The following is a 14,004-nucleotide window of genomic DNA, read 5'->3' on the forward strand; positions in this document are numbered from 1 at the left end:
ATAATATTTTTATAAGTCTGACGAGATAAAATCAAGAAATTGGACTATATTTCCTTATTTTCTTTCCTCACTGGGCTACTTTCCCTATTGGGACCCTTGGAGTTATAGCATCATGATGAGTAGGTTAGGTTTATCTAAATATAGATTTTTTTAATTGATATTAAATCAGTCTGAAAACAGACGAAGAGAATTAATTATTTTTTTTTATTGTGGTTTGGAATAATTTGTATTTCTTGTTTCCTTTACAGAAACCTGCTCGTTGAAGTCCCTATGACATTGGTGAGTACAGCAATTTTTAGTCTGCTATATATATATATATATATATGTGTGTGTGTGTGTGTAATCGTAGTTCTGACTTTTTAATCCCCATGCCTCTCTCTCTCTCTCTCTCTCTCTCTCTCTCAGCTTCCACACTACTTATCAGGATGCTGGAAAACTCAGAATCAATCAATCAATCAACATTGCATTGAAGATTACAATTATGGGTTGTTGCAAGGTAATTAAGAAATTCAGTGATAGATTGGCAAGGCACTAAATTCTTATCACTGTGGGGCCAGTCAGCCTTTCTCGTAGGCTTAAGCTTATTCCCAAAAGTCGCAGTAATATTTGTCATTTTTTTCAAATTCTTTCTCCGTTTTGTTTTGGATGGTCACAAATATATATATATATATATATATATATATGTATATATTTGTATATACAGTTAATGACACCCTCATTAGTTGTGTGACTTATATTTGCCACCTTCTCGCTAAATGAATCCCTCAATGTTGTCTTCCTTTAGTGCTGCAATTTTACCCTTTAGCTCCTCTCCTATCAATAAAATATCACCATTATTCAACTTCAGTCCCACTAAATCTAGAAAAATGTACCTCACTTTAAATATCTTTGGGACTCTTCCAGGCAAAAGATATTTTCCTCTTTGGGATATAGATTTGACTTGTATTCTTATACATTATTCCTTTCGCACAAATCAAAATAAATATGATTATTACACGATAGACTAAATAATTTATTATAGGACGATTAGGTAATTTAACAATTTTAGCAGAGTTTGAGTTAGTGTTTTTGAACAGTTCAACTTCCAGGTTAACTTATATATAAAAGTTCAATTTCGATAATATTTCTATGAGAAGTCTGTTTTGAACAGTTTAACTTATGTAGAAAAAAAAAACAATTAGATTTTATTAACTTCGATGATATTTTTATAAGAGTCTGTCAATAGAAAATCTAGAAATGGGACTATATACTCTCACGGTTTATTTATTTCCTTATTTCCTCTCCTCACTGGGCTACTTTCCCTGTTGAAGCCCTTGGGCTTGTAGCATCATGATGAGTTGGTTAGGTTAATATCTAAATATCGATTTTCTTGATATTGAAAACGTTGGAAGAAAAATTATTATTTTTTATTGTGGTTGGGAATAACAGAGAGAGAGAGAGAGAGAGAGAGACATACATACATACATACATACACAGTATACTGACTTCATAATGAATTCAATACATATTTTCTTTAGATAACAAAAACGAAAATTTTTCATTAAGAATATATCGGACCAAGTATCTTTAACAGAATCTCTCTCTCTCTCTCTCTCTCTCTCTCTCTCTCTCTGCAAAAGAAGGCATTTAGCTATAACCTAAATGTATATACATTATAGATATGATTCTAACCATCCTTTGATTCACATCTATCCCAGATAGTAGGCTATTAAGCAATTAATTCTATCAATAACGCTATTTTTCCCTGTTGGAGCCCTTGGGCTTATAGCATCTTTCTTTTCCAACTAAGGTTATATCTTAGCTTGTATTAATAGTAATAATATACCAATATATCCCAAACACAATAATTCACCTCCGTTGGTGAAGCACTTTTGCGTGCTAGAAATTTACGAAGTCATGTAGAGTTCTTTTGCTTGAGGGTACACTTGGGCATACTATTCTATCTTATTTCTCTTCCTCTTGTTTTGTTAAAGTTTTTATAGTTTATATAGGAAATATTTATTTTAATCTTTTTGCTCTTCTCAAAATATTTTACTTTCCTTTGTTTCCTTTCCTCACTGGGCTATTTTTTTCTGTAGGAGGCCCCCCCCTGGGGCCAATAGCATCATACTTTTCCTACAAGGGTTATAGCTTAGCAAGCAATGCTGATGATAATAAAATGTTTGTATGTTGAACAGCTGACATAGTAGGGCTTATAGCATCCTGCTTTTCCAAGTAGGGTTTTAGCATAGCTATAAAAATCCCTAATTCCTTCATGTCAGTTTTGTCGGTGTCCCTTTATCGTAAAATCTCCTGGGTGCGATGGTACATAACATCCATTGGCTCTGCCATCTGATCTGTAGGCTTAACCGCATTTTCTGTACAGTTGTAAAAACCAGCCACTGGTTAAATCTGTTTGTTATTATTATTAATATTATCATTATTATTATTATCATTATTATTATTACTTGCTAAGCTACAACCCTAGTTGGAAAAGCGGGATGCTATAAGCCCTGGGGCTCCAACAGGGAAAATAGCTCAATGAGGAAAGGAAACAAAGAATAAATAAAATATGAGAAGAGCAAAACGATTAGAATAAATATCTCATATATAAACTATAAAAACTAACAAAACAAGAGGAAGATGAATATAGAATAGTGTGCCCAAGCTTACCCTCAAGCGAGAGAACTCTAACTCAAAAGCCAATGGAAGACCATGGTACAGAGGCTATGGCACTACCCAAGATTAGAGAACAATGGTTTGATTTTGGAGTGTCTTTCTCCTAGAAGAGCTGCTTACACGCACTTAGACATTTCAACACACTCAGTGGATCCTGCTTATGCATACTGTAAATATATATGGTACATAATATACTGTATATATGGTATTTAGGCGTATTATTCTGCGTGTATAATGAATGCACAATATCTTAGGGGCGAGAATAACATAGAACTATTGTATTCCCAGACCACCTTACATAAATAACTGCAAATCAGACAGGAACTGCACACGTATTAACACACTCAAGCTACTTATTCCAAGCGTATTTATGACAATTTCTTCTCATTTTCGTTCTAATAAAACCTGCCTTGTATTCGGACATTCCATCATTTCATCGCCCTGTGCACAGTTATGATAAATCGGTGTAGCTGAAGACATACAAATTCAAAATAGCGTTATACTGAGAGAGAGAGAGAGAGAGAGAGAGAGAGAGAGAGGTCGTTAATTTTACGCTTTTATTATTAGTGTTTTCTTAAAAAATCTGAGAGAGAGAGAGAGGTCGTTAATTTTACGCTTTTATTATTAGTGTTTTCTTAAAAATTCTGAGAGAGAGAGAGGTCGTTAATTTTACGCTTTTATTATTAGTGTTTTCTTAAAAAATCTGAGAGAGAGAGAGAGGTCGTTAATTTTACGCTTTTATTATTAGTGTTTTCTTAAAAAATCTGAGAGAGAGAGAGAGAGAGGTCGTTAATTTTACGCTTTTATTATTAGTGTTTTCTTAAAAAATCTGAGAGAGAGAGAGAGAGAGGTCGTTAATTTTACGCTTTTATTATTAGTGTTTTCTTAAAAAATCAGAGAGAGAGAGAGAGGTCTTTATTTTTACACTTTTATTCTTAGTGTTTTCTTAAAAATGCTGAGAGAGAGAGAGAGAGAGAGAGAGAGAGAGGGAGACACGTAAGTTGTTCACGACTATCTTAGATATGAGGTTTGTGAACATGAATCAATTCCATGATAATTATGTGCACTATATATCTGCTAATGAAACTTACATTTAGGGTCCACGATACACGATAACATCCATCCATGCCGGATATTCAAGCGTTAATTCAAACACTTTTAAAATGTCGATTTCTTTGAATATTTTTGAACAATTTGATTTGTTATGATCATACGAATGTGTTCATATGGGACCCAGATTAAGGAGCTATGAAGATCATTTTGATTTGCATTTTAAAATGACGAAGTTTTTCATGAGCATTTTCGTTTGTAACTGGAATTCAGTTGCAGATATCCAGGTGTTCGGAGAGACCTTCGATTATTACCCCTGTTTTCAATCAATATAGAATCAGTAGAACTTCAAAAGTTCAAAGTTGCAGCAAATATTTTTATGTTGAACAGGCTGACATAAATCTTTTTATAGTTTATATATGACATGTCTGTTGTGATATTACTGTTTTTAGAATAATTTATTGTTATTTTTTTTCTCATCCTTTATTTATTTCCTTATTTCCTTTCCTCGCTAAGCTATTTTTCTCTGCTGGAGCCCTTGGGCTTATAGCCTCTTGCTTTTCCAACTAGGGTTGTAGCTTGGCTAGTAATAAATATAATAATAATACTTGAAATGCATAACCGATGGAATATATATATATATATATATATATACATATTTATACATATATACATATGTATATATATACATATGTATATATATATATATATATATATTACGTTTTTTAGCCTTCATAAGAGTTTGTCAAAACAAAAACATCATTATTTCGGTCATGCCTGTTAAATTGATGATAATGCACAAGAATGCCACGACTGAATATACTGTAGAGATATTACTAAACTAATTCGTCATATATATAAGTAAACTGATTTTTTTGGAACTGTATACTCAGATTCAACTGGGAAACGAACCGTAAGGAGCTGTTCATTCTGAATAGAATTAACGAATCGCATCGAATATTTCAGCTGGTCATTGCTTGATAAATTTAATCTTGTGACCTCCAAGATGTGTTGGGCAGTCGGATTTCAAACTTCCTTCTGCCAGAGTCTTGTGTAATGGTACAACTAGCAAATAACCTGGGATTATAACTTCTAGGATAATTGTTGCTCGGTAAAAATAACAAACAAAGAGAGAGAGAGAGAGAGAGAGAGAGAGAGAGAGAGAGAGCCCGGATTTAACCTCAGGTTAATCCTGTGAGATTAGTCACAGCGAGAGAAAGAGAGAGATTGATTGATTAATTATGAGTTATCTAGCATCTTGACATCTAAGGAGAGAGAGAGTAGATTGGGTTAGCAGTTACCTCAGCGGCCACGACAGATTAGTTTTATTATAGTTGGTATACTGAAGCACCTTCATTTTTGTCTAGCCTAAATTCATGGTATATGTGTGTGCGCGTGTGTGAGTTTGGTGTTCTCAAGCTCTCCTACACTGTCGTATTTTTTATTTCTTGGCCTGTGTTAGTAAGATTAAGGTCTTGTTTACTTTTAATTAATTTGTTTTATGTAATTTGATATTGCTTGTTTTCTTCTTGCATATATTACGTCGTAGGAGAAATCTAGTCTCTCTCTCTCTCTCTCTCTCTCTGCTGTAAACAAATAAAGAAGAGATAAAAACGGATCTCTCTCTCTCTCTCTCTCTCTCTCTCTCTCTGCTGTAAACAATAAAGAAGAGATAAAAACGGATCTCTCTCTCTCTCTCTCTCTCTGCTGTAAACAAATCAGGAAAATATTTATATATATACATATATGTATATACATATATATATATATATATATATACACACATATATATATATGTGTGTGTGTGTGTGTGTGAAGAAGGCATTCGAGACGAAATACAACAGTTATAGTCAGCCTGAAAGTTCCACCAATTCAATTGCCCGATTTGAAAGATCATTTCACAATCTGTAAGTTACAGGGAGTGAAAGATTTAGACAAAGTGGTGATTTGATATCGTATGAAATGCCATGCACAGACCGAGGGCTTTCTTCGATTTCCAACACTTATATATATATATATATATATATATTCTTGTATGTTCATTCGTGAACTGAGGTGGCAGGTTGAAAGTAGTACGAGACTGTGTTTTTAATCCTGAATCTCTCTCTCTCTCTCTCTCTCTCTCTCTCTTTAAGAAGAGGTCCTATAGCTGACAAAACTCTAGATCATTTTTATATATACATAATTTTTTAATTTTGCTTATGTAAACTAATATATATATATATATGTATATATATGAATATATATGTATATGTATATATATATGTATATATATGTATATATATAAATGTATATATCTAAATGTATATATATGTATATATATATGTATATATATGTAAATATATATATATATATATATATATGTATGTATATATATCTATATATATATGTATATATATCTATATATATATGTATCTATATGTATATATATGTATATATATATATGTATATATTTGTATATATATGTATATATGTATATGTATATTTACGTATATATATACAGTATATATATGTATATATATATACATATATATATATCTCTATATATATATATCTATATATATATATACATATATATATCTCTATATATATATATCTATATATATATATATATATATATATAGACGACTCCTTTAACCTTTGGCAGAGGTCAGAAATCTCTGATTGGTCTTGTATAGAAATGCATCGATGCATTTTCCTGATCTTAAAATCTTAGAGAAAGGGGGATAAAGTTTCTGATTAGATAATGGTCGTGCTGTGAGAGAGAGAGAGAGAGAGAGAGAGAGAGAGAGTACCCTGTGACAAGGAGTGTAAACATTTACAAAGGCATAAAATCTATTAAAACCGGGAACCAAAAGATCTCTTATCGATGTCATAAGTCATAAGTCAAGTGGGGAGTCATGATGATTGACAGCTGATAACGAAAGTGAAGTGAAGTGTTTAATTTAAAGGTTTTGACATTCGTCGCTTAGTGTGTTAACAGGAAATTTGAGGGTCATGCTCTCTCTCTCTCTCTCTCTCTCTCTCTCTCTCTCTCTCTATATATATATATATATATATACTGTATATATATGTATATATGTATATTTATATATATATATATATATATACATATATATATATATCATGTATGTGTTTTAATGTTGTTAATGTTTTTGAAATATTTTATTTTAATTTTCATTGCTTATATCGTTTAATCATTTCCTTATTTCCTTTCCTCACTGGGCTATTTTTTGCCTGTTGGAGCCCTTGGACTTATAGCATATTGCTTTTCCAACTATGGTTGTAGCTTAGCTAGTAATAATAATAGTAGTAGTATTAGTAGTAGTAGTAGTAGTAAATAGAAATCAGTTTTTAGAAAGTTTTGCCTACTCCATTATAATAAGACATATTAGGCCCTACATTTTGAAGAAATGGCAAGAGAGTTGAACTGTTCCTGTCTTTGCGAAAAGTCCAGAAGTTAAATTATTCCTTGGCCATCCTTACTTGATGCCAGCAGCCTCAGAATTGAGGTCATTTTGAAATGATCTTGTATCAGACAAAGTTATTTGAATCATTTTGGTCTTTGTGAAGGATTCCTGTCACTAGAGCACATTCTGGTACACTAGTTTGAATAGTTAGATCTTGAAAAAATGACTCTATTATTGTTGTTGTTGTTGTTGTTGTTGTTGTTATTAGCTAAGATACAACCCTATTTGGAAAAGCAGGATGCTCTACGCTCAAGGGCTCCAACAGGGAAAAATAGCCCAGTGAGGAAAAGATTATTATTATTATTTTATTTACTATTATTATTATTATTGTTATTATTAGCTAAGCTACATCCCTTAGTTGGGAAAGCATGATACTATAAGCCCAAGGGCTCCAACAGGGAAAAATAGCCCAGTGAGGAAAAGGTTATTATTATAATTATTATTATTATTATCATAGGCTACAGTCCTAGTTGCAAAGTCAGGATGCTATAAGTCCAAGGCTCCAACAAAATAGCCCAGTGAGGAAAGCAAGTAAGCAAATAGTTAAACTACATGAGAAGTAATTAATGCATAATGTAAAGTATTTCAAGATGGCAAATGACGTTGAAATAGATTTGTCATATATAAACTATTAAGAATAATCTTGCCAGTTATTATCTAAATATCAAAGGAAAATTAGATATATATAACTTCTTATTTAGAAGTCATACGCATTCTCTCTCTCTCTCTCTCTCTCTCTCTCTCTCTCTCTCTCTCTCTCTCTCTCTCTCTCTATATATATATATATATATATATATATAAGTGGGGATATCTTAACGTGTTGAAATGGTTTGCGTATTGCTAGTCAATACGCAGGGCCACCCATACTAGGTTGGTTTGCTGTGAGCGGTTAGACGAAAATCTCCCACCATCACCAATCTGTACTGTCAGTACTGGAAAAAAAATATTTTTTTGCCATTACTGTGGTTTTATTATTATTATTATTATTATTATTATATATGTATATGTATACATTTAAGTTTGATAAGTTGCTTCCCTTTGCTTCTTCAGTAAAATAAAAATGATTTATACCCCATCTTTTTCTCTGAGAAATTCTCTGTTTTCCCACGGTTGGGGGGAGGGGGTCCCCTAGTGGCGGGGGGGGGGGGGGGGGGGGCGGCACGTGTATGTCTTGCTATTGAAGGGAGAAAAGATGAGAGGAAAGTATTATTGTTGTCGTCGTTGTTGTTGTTGCTATGATCATGATTTGTATTCTCTCTGTCATAAGAGTTTCTACTAACCTGTCGTCTCTCTCTCTCTCTCTCTCTCTCTCTCTCTCTCTCTCTCTCTCTCTCTGAAAAATAAATAGGAATGATCTTACTATAGCGCTAGCCCAAGTTAGCCTACTAACTAGATAAATAAAATCTATTTCAAACGTTCAGTAATAACATAGGTGGCATACATCTGTTGGTGACCAACATCAATATATATATATATATATATATATATATTATATATATATATATTATATATATATATATATATATATGTTTGTGCATGTTTAAATATACTGGACACACATGTATATATATATATATATATATATATAGTCCAAGATATTCCAATCATCATTTCCGATCACCAATCCTTCTAATTTCTTCCTGTTTTCTTAATTACCTTCTACCACATTCAATAATCAATTTCTCCAATCGTTTGCGAAAACTATTCTCCTTTATATCATTGTTCAGTGGCTACTTTCCTCTTGGTATAGGATAGAAGAGACTCTTTAGCTATGGTAAGCAGCTCTTCTAGAAGGACACTCCAAAATCAAACCACTGTTCTCTAGTCTTGGGTAGTGCCATAGCCTCTGTGCCATGGTCTTCCACTGTCTTGGGTTAGAGTTCTCTTACTTGAGGGTACATTCGGTCACAAACCATTATATCATATTTCTCTTTCTCTTATTTTGTTTATGATTTTATAGTTTATATAGAAAATATTTATTTTAATGTTACTGTTTTTAGGAATATTTTATTTTTCCTTGTTTTCTTTTCCTCACTGGGTTATTTTCCCTGTTGGAGCCCCTGGGCTTATAGCATCCTGCTTTTCCAACTAAAGTTGTAGCTTAGCAAGTAATAATAGTAATTATAATAATAGAGATGATGATAATAATAATAGTGATTTCTATCAGCTACGTGAATTTTCTTTTCTCTTTCTCTGTCATAAAAAAAATCATTTTTGAACAATTGAGAAGGTCCCAATATAGAAATGTTTTAAGACCCCAGATAATAATAAGGACATTTCTGAGGGCTTTTTCCTGCAGTGGACTAGAAATGGTTACATTTGTTGTTGTTGTGGGTGTGTGTGTGTGTATATATATATATATATGTATATATATATATATATATATATATATATATATATATATATATAGTTTTTTTCTTGATAGGAATGGAAGAGATTTAGGCTACACTACATCTAGGAGGTTGTAAAAGATTATTATTATTATTATTATTATTATTATTATTGGATTTATTTAGAATCCAAATAGTTTCCATATTTTCTTTGGCCTATCTCTATTTGTTTTCATTTTTTGTCGTTACATTCGTAATCTTAATGCTTTCTTTCAAGACATTAGTCTGGAAGGTCTATGAATGAATTTGGTCATCATAAAGGCTTTTATATTTATACATTTGTTAATATATGTTAACAGATTTATCTGACAATTGACATCACCTATCAAAAGTATTGATTTAAAATGTCGGATTCATTTGAAATTAAGTTACATAGTCTTTACTATATGATCTCTTATAGATCTTATTTTGAACATCTCTTCTAGGAGGACACCAGAAAATCAAAACATTGTTCTCTTGTTTTGGGTAGGGCCATAGCCACTGTACCATGGTTTTTAGCTGTCTTTGGCAAGAGTTCTCTTGCTTGAGGGTACACTCGAGCACAGTATTCTATCTTATTTTTCTCCCTCTAATTTTTGGAGTTATAGTTTATATATAAAAGATTTATTTTATTGTAACTGATCTTGAAATAATTTATATTAATTGTTAATTACTTTTCTTGTAGGTTCCTTATTTCCTTTCCTCTCTGGGCTGTTTTCCCTGATGGAGCTCCTGCTTTTCCTACTGGGGTTATAGTTTATATAAAAAGATTTATTTTATTGTCACTGATCTTGAAATAATTTATTTTAATTGTTAATTACTTGTAGGTTCCTTACTCCCTTTCCTCTCTGGGCTGTTTTCCCCTGCTTTTCCTGCTCCTGATTTTCCTAGTAGAGTTGTATCTTAGCAAATGATGATGATGTTGATAATAATCGCTTAGGTTTAGCAGCTCTTCTAGGAGAAAGACATTCTAAAATCAAACCAATGTTCTCTAGTTTTGGGTAGTGCGATAGCCTCTATATCATGGTCTTCCTCTGTCTTGGGTTAGAGTTCTCTTGCTTGAGGGTACACTCGAGCACAATATTTGGTTGAAAGGAATAAAGGGATTCATTTGTTGGGGGAGAGAGAGAGAGAGAGAGAGAGGAGAGAGAGAGGAGAGAGAGAGAGAGAGAGAGAGAGAGAGAGAGAGAGAGAAATATCACATGAGGTTGAGCTCAAGATAAACAGAAGACAGACAGAGATGATGAGAACGGAAGACGAAATACCATTGGAAGGAGAAAGGATTAATGAGATAGAATCGTAGTATTTCGATATTTGTTGCTTTAGGACATGCGTGTGTCGACTTATTTTCAGTATACGCTTTCACATTGGCGTATATTACAAGCCATTAGCTTCCTTAAGTCTGCTTCAACGTGTGAACTTTATGATTTATCTGGAAATCGGCATGAATCTCCTTATATCTTTAGTGGGGAGGAAACAAATTATTATTATTATTATTATTATTAAATGCTAAGTTACAACCCTAGTTGGAAAAGCAGGATGCTATAAGCCCAGGGGCCCCAACAGGGAAAATAGCCCAGTGAGTAAAGGAAACAAGGAAAAATAAAATATTTTAAGAACAGTAAAATCATTGAAATAAATAATTCCTATATAAACTATAAAAACTTTAACGAAACAACCCAACAGGGAAAATAGCCCAGTGAGTAAAGGAAACAAGGAAAAATGAAATATTTTAAGAACAGTAAAAACATTGAAATAAATAATTCCTATATAAACTATAAAAAACTTTAACGAAACAAGAGGAAGAGAAACTAATAGAACAGTGTGCCCGAGTGTACCCTCAAGCAAGAGAACTCTAACCCAAGATAGTGGAAGACCATGGTACAGAGGCTATGTCACTACCCAAGACTAGAGAACAATGATTTGATTTTGGAGTGTCCTTCTCCTAGAAGAGTTGTGGGACAAGTCTCTAAGACTTGAATTGAATCATCTGCTAACATTTATATTGACCAATCCATGTAAATTCGTCTATACTGATGACAAATATTTAGTTTCCCGTTTTAATATCACTCTTATTGTAATATAAAAATACTAATCAAGACTTAAAGACTAGTTGGGAACAACTTTAATATTTTTTTGTTTAATTTTACGAAGAATACGTCTGTAAATGAAGACTTAGAATTGAAGGTGTTTCTAATGTCTACTCCCTCTTCACATTTGATTTATTATTATTATTATTATTATTATTATTATTATTATAGAAATAATCCTCCCTTAAACGTCTTGGGTTAGAGTTCCCTTGCTTGAGGGTACACTCAAGCACACTATTCTATCTTATTTCTCTTCCTCTGGTTTTGTTAAAGTTCTTATAGTTTATATAGGCGATATTTAAATGCTATTCTTAATATATTTCATTTGCCCATTTTCCTTTCCTCACTGGTCTATTTTCCCTGTTTGAGCCCTTCCAATTAGGGTTGTAGTTTAGCAAGTAATAATAATGATAATGAAAAGTTGCTCTGCTTCTTAATTTCGAACGAGGAAAATGTTGGCAGTTTCTTATTAAGATAAGAATTAAAGATTTCTCTTTCCCTTATTGAAAGCTCATATTATTTCCCTTTTAATGCATTGAATTCCTCTGTGGCTAAATCGAATAATAGTCGTTTTTGTGCCATTAACACCTCCTTAAGTTTCAAAAGGTGCATGTTTTGGGTTGAATGGGATTTTTCCATTTGTATAGGGACCTCTTCTTGACTTCAGTTTTTATGACATTCAAAAGAATTAGCAGATATATAGAGGAATAACTTTTAATTTTTGGCTGGTATTAGGTTGATTGTAAGTACACAAACACACACAAACGTGTATATATATATATATATATATATATATATATTATACACACATACAATGTATGTATATATACAGGCATATATATATATATATCTATATATATATATATATATATATATATATGTGTGTGTGTGTGTGTGTGTGTCTGTCTGTCTTCAGGTCAGCTTATGAGGTGTGATAAGTCAAGTACTTTGTTTACGACCAGATTAAGCCCCCCCCCCCTTGTTTACGAGGACAGAATGTATTGTGTTATAGGCCTACAGGCTTCGTGGCCCAATCTATAGCAGCTCGACCCCATATTTGAACGATTGAAATCACTTACACAGTTATGAGTCACGTCCTTTAGTTTGTTTTCAATAAGAGTTATTAAGTGAAAAAATTAAAATGGATTCAGGAAACTATTTGTGAATTATACATGCATTAGATAATGCAGCAAATAAGATAAATTATTGTAGGGCGGTTGGATTTGAAATCCTTGCTATAGTTCCCCGAAGATTTGAAAGTCACTGTCACATGACTTATTTAGCTTGAGAAACTCTTTAAGGAAATTGAAGAATAACAAACAGAAAAGCAAATAATCCTTAGAAATATCTATTAACGTTAAACGCGAGCCATAGAGTAATAAATTAAGAAAAAAAGAAACAAAATCAGAGGGAAAAAACAGGTTTGGTTGTGGCGAGCGAAGAGGGAGCCATCGAAGCGGGTGAGACCGGGTGATTCATGCTGGGTGAATTCTTGGTGGGTGATCTCGCGGGTGAGGCGAGAAGGTCGGGTGAAGAGAGAGAGAGAGAGAGAGAGAGAGAGAGTGTCACTCGGGCACTGGGAGTCCGGACTAGGAAGGCAGCAGACCAGGGGAGAGGGGTCAGCTGAGCCTCAGTTCACTCAGTTGCTCATTGGCGGTTGTGGTGGAGGGTTGTGTTTCTCACTCTCGTGCAACCGCTTATGTAAAATAAAATGGTTTGCGGTCTATTAATTCCTGTTAACATTGATCTTAGCATTTAGATTTATTTCAATTCTGTTTATATCGAGTTTATGATGTCTTTCTCTTCAAAATTTACGATAATGAGAGGAGAATCTTGTTATTAAAACCCTTTTTTTTCGATTTAGCTAGTAATTTATTGATAAGAATACATTCAGATTTAAAATATACATCAAGATAGTAACATTTTATTTGCTTAGAGGATATATGTATATGTGTGTGTATATATATATATATATATATATATATATATATATATATATATATAATAGCTATTATGAATGTCTGGGCACTATTCAAAACCCTGTTTATTTAACTATTTTATATATATATATATATATATATATATATATATATATCATAGGAACTAAATTACCAAACTTTGAAGATCCTTCTTATATATACTTTAAAAATACTTATTTTTTCAGTCAGCTTTTTTCTTTGAAATTGAAGTTCAGTTGCAGAGATTAAGTTGTTTTGTAGACTAAATCTATTATTACGCCTTTTCTATTCATTTACTATTATTATTATTATTATTATTATTATTATTATTATTATTAGCTAAGCTTCAACCTTAATTGGAAAAGCAAGATGCCATAAGCCCAAGGTCTCCAACAGAAAAATATCCAAG

The 14,004-nt window shown here is 32.4% G+C and overlaps 1 long non-coding RNA gene across 1 annotated transcript in view; it reads left to right on the forward strand.

The window, feature by feature from the left end:
• The first annotated feature begins 247 nt into the window (after positions 1-247).
• LOC137637494 (uncharacterized) overlaps positions 248-14,004 on the forward strand; it is a 67,722-nt gene continuing 53,965 nt past the window's right edge. Inside the window, exon 1 of the long non-coding RNA XR_011043668.1 lies at positions 248-279. This is a non-coding gene — a long non-coding RNA (uncharacterized lncRNA). The remainder of the gene's footprint in view (positions 280-14,004) is intronic.

Source organism: Palaemon carinicauda, unplaced genomic scaffold (genome assembly GCF_036898095.1).
Source record: "Palaemon carinicauda isolate YSFRI2023 unplaced genomic scaffold, ASM3689809v2 scaffold793, whole genome shotgun sequence".
Taxonomy (NCBI): Eukaryota; Metazoa; Arthropoda; class Malacostraca; order Decapoda; family Palaemonidae; genus Palaemon; species Palaemon carinicauda.